Source organism: Parus major, chromosome 4 (genome assembly GCF_001522545.3).
Source record: "Parus major isolate Abel chromosome 4, Parus_major1.1, whole genome shotgun sequence".
Taxonomy (NCBI): domain Eukaryota; kingdom Metazoa; phylum Chordata; class Aves; order Passeriformes; family Paridae; genus Parus; species Parus major.
In genome coordinates this window covers 43275521-43289315 of record NC_031771.1, presented here as the reverse complement: position 1 = coordinate 43289315, position 13795 = coordinate 43275521, and the positions used below count along the sequence as shown (strand labels likewise).

At 37.1% G+C, this 13795-nt stretch overlaps 1 protein-coding gene across 2 annotated transcripts in view; it reads right to left on the bottom strand.

The window, feature by feature from the left end:
• Positions 1-13795, bottom strand: part of FRYL (FRY like transcription coactivator) — a 161955-nt gene that overhangs the window by 135848 nt on the left and 12312 nt on the right. For both annotated transcript variants that reach the window (XM_015624289.3, XM_015624287.3), the window contains exon 2: positions 12708-12891. The gene's annotated coding sequence lies outside the window, so the exon portion shown is untranslated. The remainder of the gene's footprint in view (positions 1-12707; positions 12892-13795) is intronic.

Below are 13795 nucleotides of genomic sequence, written 5' to 3'. Positions count from 1 at the left end.
CTCCTTAAGGCGTTCTACAATTGGGAATACACGTATCATTGTTTGATTTAAAGCATTCTTTTATTTACTACACTGAGAGTGGAGATAGACAGACACAATACTAGGCAATATTCCTACTTCATTTGCCACCAAAGACTGTACACATTGCTCAGAGGAAGTACACTAAATATTCGCTCCAAACAGCTCAGTGGCAGCCTGCATAATTCTGTTATTTTTATGAAGGCAGCACAGTGTCCAAGACATTGCTGAATGCAACGCCAAACTACACATGCAGCATAGCACAATTCTATACGTTCCCTAAAAGAAGGTATTTAATCTGAAATTCACTACTGTTTAGCTCTTAAAAAGGGAAAAAAAAAAAGTCAGGAAAGGTATACAGCACAAAATGTTTTAGGTCCCATTGTTTCAGTTAATGCTCACAAGGGGCTGCTCAACTGGATTAAGTTGTCAGTCTTACTAAACTGCCACATCTGTGGTTCAGAACATCACAACTTGAGAAAGTTGGTACAAGTTCATTAAAGTTGCCACCTAAGACATTTCTCAAGTTCTATATAGACTGAAAGTGTCTTTTCTAGTCAATCCTGCATTAAAATCCCCAGATATCCAAGTTAGTCTAAATTGCCCTTGCAAATGAATACAAACATCTACACAATTTTTTCCTTATAAATGAATACAAAATTCTGACCTTATCATAAGAGACATACTGCAAGAACACCACTTCCTGCAGGGAGATCAAGCACAAAATTCTCCCTATAACAATTTCATTCACAGTATTTTTTCCACAATACAAAAAAATTTTGAGAAGTGGGTTTATGTATTTTCAAAACAAATAATAAAGATACCACAAAGACAATTTGTGATTACAACAGATCATGAGTCATTACAAGCTCAAGCCATCATTTATTCATAACAGCATTATTTTCTATAGAATTCCTTTTTTTGCCCTTGAAATCTTGCCACAAACCTACTTTACAGTTCCTTGCATTTGGGAACAAGAGAGAAATTCAGATGCTTCCATGAGACTGAGAATGCTTCCAACCATCCACCTGCCAAAGTGCAGGTTACAGATGGGGCAACCAGATTTTTCACTTTGTACCCATCTTAAACACCCTCTGAAAGGCTCAAACTAGATATCAAAATGCTTTTAACCACCCTATGGAGGTTTTCTTATGCGTGTGGACACAAGGTGGAGGTGACACGAAGTGCAAGCACTTAGTGCACCACTTACATTAAGTGCACAAGGTGTGACATTTTACACAACATGCAGCATATGTCATGAGTTACTCATCAATTTAAAAAACAATTAGGTGTTGAAACTATACTTTTTTTAAATTAGAAAACAACAGCCTTTCAAGTAATAGGACACACAAAACACAAGCAAGTAATAAAAACCACCCTCCATATAAACGATCATATTTCAAGACTACACCTGATCAACTAATAAAGCTTATACAAAATAGATGTATCAAAAAGCTTTTGATTGATTTTTCCTTCAGGGTGGATTTTGACTCTTAAGAACATAAAGAAGTTGTCTAGAGAAGATAGCAGGGAATACATAAGTGTATATTTATATATGTATATGGATGGCTGGAGATTAATTCCAGGACTTCTGTACTTCATTATGTTCTATGAAAATAGCATTTTATAAAAAATGAAGGCAAGATACAAGGCTTATGTTTTAGTCTTGGTACATCATTTCACATACACTCCTCCCTCACATTTATTCTTACCATCTTATTAAATAGGACAATGTAAAATTGTGGATTCTATATAACCTGAGCAAGTTTTACAGATTATCTGTCAGTGTAAAACATATCAGAAGTCTTACAACTGTTATACCTAAATTCATCTTTAAACAAAACCAAAACAGGCAACAAAAAGCCTTATTCAATAAATTTTAACACTTTGTTATTCTGGAACCTCTAAATAAATTAAAAAATTAAAAATAGAAGACTTGGTCTTAGAACTCTTCGATGCATTACAGCAAATTCTTTGATGTATTTTCATGTGTATTCCACTTAAGTTCTGTTGACTTCAATCAGTCAAAGGGTGACTGATTTTGCACTGAAGTGCATCCTGAAATCATTTGGGGTTCCCCTGCCACAGTTCTTGATGCTTGCATCACTAGCTGTGCAAGATAACACCTGAGCTCTGCACCCCTCACTAACAGGAATCCACATTAGCAGAACTTTCCATCAGGAGGGACTACAGATCATGAAATATGCAGCAGTGTAATAGTGGGGGACCCAGTGAATGATCACAGCACAACAGCACTTCCTAGAGCACTGTCTCCTTGGATTAGACCTTTCAGAACTCAGATATCCAAACTTTTTGGCAGGGGTGCATAGAAATCCACGTACATGGGAATTCCATTAAAGCAGGTGAACCTGCTGATGGAGGATCAACCCAAGAATGAGAAACACTGAAAAAACAAAACACAGTCAATGAAAGATCCATGTGAGAGAGGACTACTGCAAGTAACTTGAATTCACATGTGCAGAGAATTCCTAGAATTAGCAACAATAATAGTAAAAGACAATTATGAACCAGACAAGATATTGGGAAGTACAATTTTGGAAGACCGCCTAGAGGCCCTACAGCCTACCACAAACAGCACATCATTTGACAGGTCTCTTCCAAGCAAGAGTGCATTGCAAACCTGCAGCTTTGTAACATGAAATGTTTCTAAAACTACTCCACCGTACCAGAGAAACGCCAGCCCAACTTTACCTTCTGTGGGAGAGGGGGTAAAGGTTTCTTTTATATTTACCGCGTAGGACGGAGAGAGCTGCTGGGCGCTGGAGGCGAGGGAAGCGCGGTGCCGCCGGTCCCACGGGGATCCCACGGCTCTCCAGGGCAGCATCCCCCGGGCTTTGCCCGCAGCGCCCCCCCGCGGCCAGAGGCCGCACTGCGCCCTCCGCCGCCGGGCCCCGAGCTGCCGGCCTAACAGCGGGCTGCCTTTAACCTGCCCGTTCCCCACACACACCCCCCCGGCACAGGAAACAGGAGAACTGCGCCCGATTCCACGGGCCCCCGCAGAAAGCAACAAGTTCAGGGGAGCTTGAACTTGCTGCTTAGCACAGTGGGAACGTGTTCCAAAATACAGCTATTTCAAGGAAACTCCCCACAGCCACTCTGCCACCACGGCCTCTTCGTAGCTGCACACCCCACACTCACAGGCAGACGAGATTTCCCTCTAGGCTCTGTCCCAGGGCTCCCACAGCAGTTTCAGACTTCCGATCCAGTCCAAATCCTTAAAATAATTTCATCATGGTGCAATAATTAAATCGCAAAATAACAGCTGGAGCTGATGCCTCCGAGGAGGGACCCTGAGCAAATGATCCCCTGGGTGTTTATACCCTCACAGTCTAGGCACGGGCATGTCTGGGGTCTCTGAGTGCCTGGTCCCCTGGCTGGCACTAGAGGTCCCCGTGCCCTCGCTGTACAAAGGGACTCACGTTCTCTTGCCTCGGGCTCCTGGCTCCGCAGAGCTCAGCCTGGAGCTGCACAGCGAGCCACATGCGAGGAGGAACGTGTTCCTCAACAGCCATGCGGGCAGTATGGCCATTGGTACAACCACGCAGCTGGAGGCTTTTCTGTGCCAGCAGAGCATAAACCTTGGTGGTTTAAACGTCTTTTCCAACCTAAATGATTCTGGCACCTCCCTATAGGTAAACACTTCAATGGAGTGGGCACATCTATGGGCACACAGACCCTGTGCTTTCTCCCAGCTTTTCAGCAACAGGACAACATTAACTGGACAGAATGTCACACCAAAAAAAAAAAAAACCAACACCCCACCAAAACAAAAACCTACAAAGCAAAACTATCCTTCCTGCTGGGACACTGGTACTGGAGGCATCACCAAAGGAGTTTCAATAGGAAAGACCCTGCAGTAAAAGAAAGGGTGCAAGCTTTGCCTCTTGAAAGAGTGAGTGGACCAAGTGATGCAAAGCGGTCTCTCTCTTGGCAGCTTTTCAAGAAACGTTAATATTCTTTGAGATTAAGGGTGTTAACTATGCATCCTATACTGAACATAGCATACAAAACCTATTGAACACAGCATTAGTGTGCACCAAACAATTATTTTGCATAAAAAATACTTTTAAGTCATTTAACCTTTCTATGATTTTGGTTTACTGCTTTTTTTAATGTAAAAATGTAGTTTCAGTTATTCCCATGCTTTCCTTAGACACAGATAGCTATTTCCTGAGAAATGAAAAAAACTAACAACAGTCAGTTTCTAGTAAAGTTTCTCTTTTCTTTCCATCACCTAGGCTGTATTTATTTGCTTTGTATGGGGGCTGGAGTTCCTTTTGAAGCAAGCTGTGGGGCTTTTTTCTTTGGAAGAAGAATAATTCTTTGCAAATTTCTGGGAATGATTTGGGAGGGTGGGGTTCAGAGTTTGGCTTTCATTATCTAGCATTAGAAAGAAAAAAACCCAGAAATATCTGTCAAAATATATCCATCAGCAGTTGGACATAAAACCATTATGTTCACTGACTGAATACCGTATTATTCTGTTTAACAGAAAAGCCCCCAAATTTTTACCATTTATGTATTTTTAACTGTTCTTATCTTGAGGTCACATGAAAGAATACAATGCTTTCCTGAACTCATTAGGAGTTCCTGAGAAGATCAAGGTATTGTCTACCCTACAACTTCTACAATCCTCAGTCGGGATAAGGATCTGGGCTTCCTGTTGCTAAACTCTCGCTTGCTCCAAGTACTGACATGTTGCACAAGAGCTTCCAAACCTATGAATTTCTCCCACTGGCAGATTTTTCTTCAAATAACAATCTGCAGCAATACATAACCCGTACCATACCCATTTGCACACAAGGACAAACATCAAGAGAAGGCATCATTACACAATCTCATTACAATAGAAGTAGCCAGGTTTTTTTATCTTATAAAATAATCAAAGTGAATGATGATGATGATGATGTTGATATCTCTATATAGAAAGACATTAAAATAAGTAACATTTTAAAACCAAAGGTTCATTGCCAGAACAACAATGGCAACACTACTGTGAAATTGGATCTCTAAGGAATTTGGACCTGAACTTTTACCAAAAGCTTTTCAAATGCTTTACAGAAAAAACAAGAGCTGACAATTGTTAATGCATAGGACAGCCAGAACATAGTAAGCAATAACCAAGGCCAAGCACACATATATTTCCAGAATTACTCAAAAACAGTGGGTCAACATGTATTTCTTAAACAAATATTTGGGCTATTTAGTTGATGATTTTACAGTCATTGTCATAGTCTCTGTTAAGAGCTTCTCTAGCACTACATAAAAGTACACATCTGTAGAAAAATTTCCTCATGTTTGAATGGCCACCTTTTAAAAACATGCCAAAAGCATAAAAGTCAAATGGCAAGGGAATCTATATTCCACTGTTCAAAATAACCTTCATTCCAATCCCAAAACTGCATACAGCACACTTACCCTGCTTTCCTTACTAAGCCTAACCTAACTAGTTTATTGCTTAAAATTTTATTCAAGGTAGGTATGTTTAAAATGCTACTGACCTGGGGGAACTATCATTATCCTTTTTTTTTACTGTGACTTTTCTCCATCACTTCTATTACTTAAAAAGAAACTAAAACAAAACAAAAACAAAAAACAAAAACAAAACCATGCTTAGTGAGTTCATAGGATAAACTACATTTGCAATAGCAAGGAAAAAGCTCTCTATGCCTACATTAAATACAGGTTCTGTCTTGATTTACATAGTATTCATCATTCCCGTCTATTTTAGTTCTTTTCTTCTGAAATTAACTAAGTTTTCAAAACATGGCCATGGGAAGTTCAATCTACATGGCAGAATAGAAAGTAGAAACTAATATTCAACCCAGTTGAAAGACAATCCAATTCACCTGGGTGGTTGAATTCACAAGTTCATTCATGTGGACAGACATGCTCACAGGTCTACTAATTTAGGTTCTCTTATACAGATCGTGCTACTAAAACTCTGAAATACTACATATCGTGGAAGATAAATGTATTACAGGATCTATACTAGCTGAGGAGCAATGGATTTCTAAATCTCACACAACATATAGTCCTCCTATATAGAATTTCATAATGCCATCTCTTTCTCATAACAAAATCTCATGTCAAAAGAAGCAGGTCACGATAGAGATCAAGATTTATGGACTAATATTAAAATAGTCACAGAATCAATAAGTACTTCATTTTCTTAAGTTAGGTATTTGTTAACCATTTGTGCAACAGTAGCTAAATCAAGTTGATTAACAAATCATTTCTCACAGAGAAGTGCTGTCTGTGAGATTTCAAAGTTAGTCTTATCTAGAGGTACTTCAAACTATTGTATCTATCTTCCTAACAGAGTATTATTTAAAAAAGTTAGATATTGTCCGTTTGCCCACATATGTGTTGGGACAGAACTTCAAACCTTCTCCCTTCTTTTCAATGTCAAAGACAGAAATAATAATCTCTAACGCATTACGAGATTCCTCAATTGAAAAGACCTAACTTTAGATTTTTAAAAAGTAGCATTCCTGTTTAAATAATAAATTAAAAACTTCCTTCAGGGTAAAGGAATAACACTCCAATTCCTGTAAAATAAAAATGTCTTTGCCCCTTCTTCTTACTTAGTAACTTGAATGTATTTCCACTTGATAATCTGAACATAATCAGAAAGAATATCTGCTGCTGGAACTATGCAATTAGATTTGAATAGAAAACAGCCCCAACCCTACAGTAAATGTAGTTGTACTTCAGTACTCAGGGCTGAAGCCTGCAACATTTGTGGCTTATAGAAAGATTGGCACCTGTATCAAAGGAAAACAAATTCACTCCTGGTCTGACCAAGATGCCTTCCCCTTACTGGAGACACACAACAATTCTATTAAAATCAAGGCAGGGGGAAAATTAGATACTTAAGGAACTTACTTATCAGATATCACATGACTATGATTTACCATAGTAATACATCATATGAATACCTGCTATTAACTTCAAGTAATTCTTCCATGTAAATTCTGTATGCGTCAAAGAGAGTTAAGTTTTTTTCTGTAGCAAGCATAGAATGCTATGGGATATTGTTTCCATTGAATAAAGCAGGAAGCCTTTTGGTGGATTTTGTTTTGTTTTCTAATTAATATATGAGTCTCTACTGTCTTAAGGAGGAGGAAAAAAATCAGTAACAACAACCAAAACACCAGATACTGCAGAGGATGCTCCCAGTAGAATTTCACATGAGCCTATGGGCACCACAGTATTGTAGCTTTAAATACATAAACATTTGCAAAATGTCATTCATGTTAAACAGAAAACAAGAAAAGAGGCAGAGAATTTGCACTTTTAGAATTTCTATAAAGGAAATAGAACAGATATAGTTTAGGTTTAGTGAGGTTTTTGTTTCAGGGCTTTGAGCACAGAAGAAATTCTAACTTTCAGTGCTGAATGTCAGATGAAATCTAATTTCCTATTTGGAAAGATACAGCATACTTGGATGAAACAGGGGTCCAACTAAGGTACTAAATTAAAATTCAAAAATGTTTCTAGTAGGAAGGGGAGAAAAAAAGCCCTAAATTCGAAATCAAACAATTTTTGATTATTAGCAAATAACTGAACATTAAATGCAGTGCTAGAATAACTAATTCTCAACATATCAAAGTTTCTAAGTAAAAACAACAACACAGAAAGATGAAGGAACTAAACAAAAAAATTGTTGAGGCACCCAAGAGAAGACATCAGTTTCTACCCTACATGGAACATTTTTGTACATATGCACAACCATGCAGGTTTGCTTGGTAAATGTAGTCATATTATCAGAGTAAAGCTTATAAAAGTGAAGAGCAGTAAACAAGATCACCATAAGAAAAATAAAACAAAATAAAAACCCCAGAAGCAATACACAGCACACTGACTTTACAACTTCAGAAGGACAATGAACAGACTGCTTAAGAGACAGCAATCAAGGCAAAACTACTGTTGCCCACACCAGCTCTACTGCTCAGGCATTCTGACAATCACCTGGGGGCAACAGCAAAGCTCAAAAGGCACTTCCACTTAGTTCTACCCAAGTACCACATATTAAAGTGGATCTATGGAATGGTATGGTATTAGGAGTGGTAAATTGTGAAGTTCAGATTAAGACAAAAGAATGGTGGTATGCTTTTAACTCGCATATATCACCAGATTAAAAGGATTATTCTAATTTTTAATGCCAGAAGAAACATATACAAGATTAGCATGTATTGTAAAAGATTTACGAAAGTATTCCTCATGATGGAAGAGAATTGCTGTATTACCTGAAGGAAAGGTTAAGCCTGTTCCTGTTAGAAGCAAGAAGGAAAAGAAGTCACCTGCCTTTGAAGAGGAGAGAAGAAACTGAAATTTAAGGACCTGACAGGACACGATCACCAAGGAAGGGAAGAACTCCTTTATTTAAAGAAAAAATCATGTGAAGAGATCAGAAAGACTAAAGAACACCTGAGTGCTTTCTTCACTTGTGAATTTTACTATTAAAAGACTCATAACCATAAAAGTGAAAGACAGGAGGATTCTTTTCCAAAATTTTTCACAAACTGGAATTACTTCCTCCTTAAGGAAATGTAAAAGAGGTGTGACGACTGTCATTTTGTCCATGCTAGGATTAGCTTCCATCACTCACACAGAACAGCTAAAGAAATGTGGTTAAAATTAAGAACAGGAGCTAAGTACACCTGAAAGGGAGAAGGCTCCTTTCCTCACACAACACTGGTATTCCTTCCTTAACTTTGCTGTATGTTTTAGACTGAATCCTTATATTCTTTAAGGAATGGTTCAAATCAAAGGAACAGTTGTGCATCAGAAGCAAGGCTTGCTGCACTTCATTATGCATTTCTGAGCCAAAGCACTACTGAGGAGGAGCTAAGCATAGCAGAGACAAGGACTTCATGACCAGTGGTGCACTGTACATGGAAATTGCCCTGGGCTAAATGTATAAAGTGTATAAAATGGATAAAGTGTATAAAGCCCTGATGAGCAGAGGCACAAGGGACTGCAACTCAGAGTTTCCACAGGAAAGCTCTGCAGCTACATAGGAGGTATCAGAAGTAGCTGCATCACTTGTGCTTTACACCCAAACCTCTGGAAAAAAATAGCACTGTCTTATCTTTGACATGCTTTGCTTAGACATACAATGTTTTCATTAGCTATGAACTAAGGAATAAGCATTTTCCAGTTCCCTAAAGACTTCTGGTTTCCATTCCATTATATATCATAGATTCAAACTCTAATATGGGGTCTTTACTGTAACTTGTACAGCTACCCTACACCTTAATGTAGAAGTTACTTTTAAATTAAGCACCTCTTCAAATTAATTGCTCTCAAGCTAACAGTTGCTGGCTGCAAATGGAGAACAGCAGCATCTCCACAACCAATATATAATAGCTGCCTGACCAAAAAAAGCACTACAAATAAGGGTTGAAGATGTATATGGATACAGATAGCTGTGTGTGTATATACATATATTTAAAAAGGGCTGTAATAGTGCAATTTTAAGCAAGAGCAAAATTAGTTAGCATACAGAGTTCTTCTCCACCATCTTCCTACTGATGCATAATGAGATTATTAATAGAAATTCACCACAGGTCTAGTCCCTTTGAAAGCCAAATGTATTTCACTTTGAGTGTTAAAATTCACCCAAAGGTAATGCCTTGTATATTATGCTCAATATACAAGCAGATTACATTTTAAAAAAAGTGGCCAAAAGAAAAATCAAACTAAAATTTATTGTTCATTATCAAGATACTTAGCTGCTCTTCATGCCAGAAAATAAGTTCAAAAATAAAAAGCTTTACAAAATGTTCAGAACAGAAAATTTATGAATGTTGAATGCTGCCTAAAAAGGAAATCCAAACAAACAAAAACAAAGTACAAAGTCCCCAATATCCTAGGGAAAGTAAGTCCTACCAGACAGGTTCAACAGTTTTTTCCCCTCTAGTCTGACAGACACTTTCCCACTTCACAGAAAAAGTAGCTCAGATTCTGTGTCCCTGTTAGCATTTCTGTCTTCTGGGGTTTGTTTGGTAGATGTGCCTCAGATGTTCCAGATTATTTGAACAACAGAAGGCATCAAGTGTGAGGCATTTTGCAAGTCATTTGTCACTACAATTAGGTATGCTCTACAAAATTCTTTAGCAGAAACATACCTCTAGTCAGGCATCAGAGTGAAAACAAATGTTCAAATGAAGCAGGAGGCAAGGGGGAAAGCCTACAAAAAGCCTAATTAAATGCACTGAGGCTCACTGAGCTATCTCTTAATAGAATTTTTGTGACAAAAAATAACTTAAATTTTCTGTTTCTTTTTCCAATAGCCACTTTAGAATTTGTATTGACAGAACTAATGAAACTGCTGAGTAATAAGTAACACATATTGCTTTAATCCTAAATGATTATTTAAGAAAAAAAAAGGAAGATTAAGAATTTATTTTTTTAAAAAAAGTAAAATACATTTAAAAAAACACCACACTTCTGTCCTCATGATGGTCCATTATTAATTATGCTGGAAAAGAAATTAACCAAACTTAGGTGCTACACCTGCAAAAATGCTTGACAAGTATTAACAGGCACATCAATTATTTTGAATACTGTTCACGAAATGCTTTCACAGAAATATGCTTTTCAGCATAACTGGTACTCCAGTAAATTTTGCAGAGAAGTCATGTGAGCTTTTCAAGACCTGACTGGACAAAGCCCTTAGCAACAAGGTTGATCAGGAAACTGATTCTAGATAGTAAATTAACAGCACTGAAGAAGAATGGCAACTAATACATTTTTCCATCTATATTATTTTTTCTTATCACATATATTTTTAAAGGAAAGCACTTGAATAAAGCTGTCTGCATTCTCCTGTAGGAAAATAGACCCTGAAAGACCACTTCTCACTTAAATGAAAAACAAAAAAAAATCCAAATACAACATACTTATTGCCTACACAAACACAGTGGGCTTATTTTAATACAGAAGACAATAGATATAAACGCTGAAGATCCAGTGACAAGAATATTTGTTTTAAACCTGATTGCTTTTTAAACATCTTGCAGCAAGTATAAAAAGCACAATAATTACTGAAAAGTATTCCAAAAATTAGATCAGTACTGGACAGCCTTGCTCCCAATAAAGAAAAATTATACAATTCAAACTTGAACACTTGAAGTTTGTAATGGGAGCACTTTTTCTGTATAAACATATAGAAATGTAGAAACATACATAAGCACTAAAAACTTTTAAAATTAGATAAAACTAAAGTTGTCCTAAGCAGGGTAAACATGCACATAAGAAAAACTTACAGTAAAAAATTATGCTAATGTTCTCAAACCCTCTGCCTCCATTTTTCTATTTAATTTAGAAGACTGATTTGGAGTTCCTACTCCAAAGATGTACTTGCCTTCCTTGAGCAATAGCAAGATATGGTGTTTAAGGTAAACATCTGCAGCAACTAATTTAGCATACTTTGAGAGAAAGAATACGTCAGTACAAAAAAAATTATGGTATAAAATTTCTAACAAAGGACAGTTAAGCAAATCAGTACGTTACATAACTAGAAATGAAAAACAGTAACAGAAGCAAACATGGGTACACGATACACTGGAGATGTTCCAAAGGCAGATCTTACCATGCACTCAAATTCTATTTTTTTTGTATACTCCTGCTGCACAGAATACATAGAATGATACAAAATAAAGAAAAGGGAGAGCTATGAGGAAATATTACAGAATATATATAATACTCTAATTATTAACAATTTGTTAATAATAGAACTTAAAATATTCTATTACATTCTATAAAGTACTACAGAATATACAAATAATAAAATTGTCTTGAATACAGAAGTCCACATAGCAAATAGCATATCAAGAACAGCACGGCAATATTTTCATCCTGTCACACCAATGTATCCTCTGTTCCAAGGCCAAAAGAAGGCTTGGTCTATCAGTTTTAGTACTTGACTATAGAAAAGCAGTGTGTTACATTATTTTTGAAGGACAGTTTAGACATTGGTTGGATGTCTCCATATTCACTTCAGCTCAGAGTGCTCTAGTGACAATAGTTGCCCTGTACTTAACATCAATGCATATCTATTTCCTACTGGTCAAACCCTGACATGCAAAGCAGCCAAGAAAAGAGCATCTAGATATGGCACTGAGGTAGAAATGAGAGCACTGACTAAGGAACCAGGTCCCTTCCAACACAAAGCTTTCCATGATTCCATGACTGCCTTCTCCCATGAGCTGCAGTATCCGGCTACAGCCACAAGGGGGCAGAGCAGGGAGGGCTCTGCTTCCCCCAATTCCGATTTGAACGGAGCATTGCCGTTCGTGAAAGAAAACTAGAGAGAACTCTTGAACATACAGAAATTACACAAAAGAAATACTAAATGTACAATTCGAGAATTACTGAATGCACAGACACCACGTCTGGCTTCCGAAGTCCCCAAGAAGCCGATGACTGGGAGGCTATTTGCCATGTTCTCGACCTTAGACATTAACTTTTGGCCAGTTACAGTTACACTGTATTAAAACAAACGTTCTTGTTGGATTTAACACAGTACAGACAGTCTTTTAGTCAGACAACTGATACCTAAAGTAGCAGCTCGAGGTGTATTACAATACAGATGCTAAGCGAAACAGAAAAAGATACATGAAAATCTATTTATGACACTACAGTGAGAAAGACCTTACCACTTAGAAGCCATTGTTAACCACTGACTAGGATGTATCCATCAAGACATTCTCCCCGAGTCCAACGTTGTGCTTTGAGATGTAAAAGTCGACAAAGATGTAAACAACTTTGAGTTGGCTGGTATGTAGCCAAAAACCAGAGAAAGATCTCCAAACACAGTACAGACAAATGAAGTACAGAACTCTGAAAAAGAAACAAGAAAAAAATCAAACCTTAGACACTTAACAGAAAGATCAACAATTTCCCAATGCTTCAGAATTTTGAATTTATCATTGGAAAGTTAAAAACTGTAAGAGTCTTGTTACATTTGTCTTCAAAATTGCTGTTCTGCTCAGAAGCTAACAATTCTTAATGATTTTTTCCCCATGAAAGAGAAAATTAAAACTGACACCAAACTAACATCTGGTTTCCCACGCTCAGCATACTCTGCATGCATCCATTCCTTATGAAGGGTTTCAATTGCACTTTAGTTATAAACATATTTTTGTTAGTCATATATAACCACTCCAAAATGCAAGTAATTCTGAATCGATTTTTTCATATTAGTCTTTTTATTAATTTATTTTCTGATTTTTTTTATTTTTTTTTTATCTACTCAGTTAGGAGGATGTGGTCAGAAAAAGAAACAAAACCAATACTTCATCTGGGTCTTCCTAACACAGCCTTGAGAAATTCTGGAGATTCCTTCACAATAGAAGTTTGTATGCAGCTGACATACTTGCCACAGCTTGCCTAAGTAGCAGTTTCTTTTTGTTCTTCTATAGTGCCAAACTACAGTAAAAGAAAGCACTTTAGTGTTTTTCATTTTACCCTGAAGGCAGATCAAGTACTTTCAACTGCTTTTAACAACTCAAGTCTCATCATGCAGTAGCAGTCCATCACTCCAGAATATCTAATTTATATGTGGAAATTTTTTTTCTTCTTTTTAAAATTCATAGCTTGAAGAATTCCAGGAATTTTAAAATTTCATAGCTTGAAAATTTTCCAGGAAAAATGTGTAAAAACCCCTGTATATCCGACACGATTTTCACTGCTCTGATGCAGCACAAATGTAGTAGTTTCCTTTAAGGATGTGTGAACTATTCAA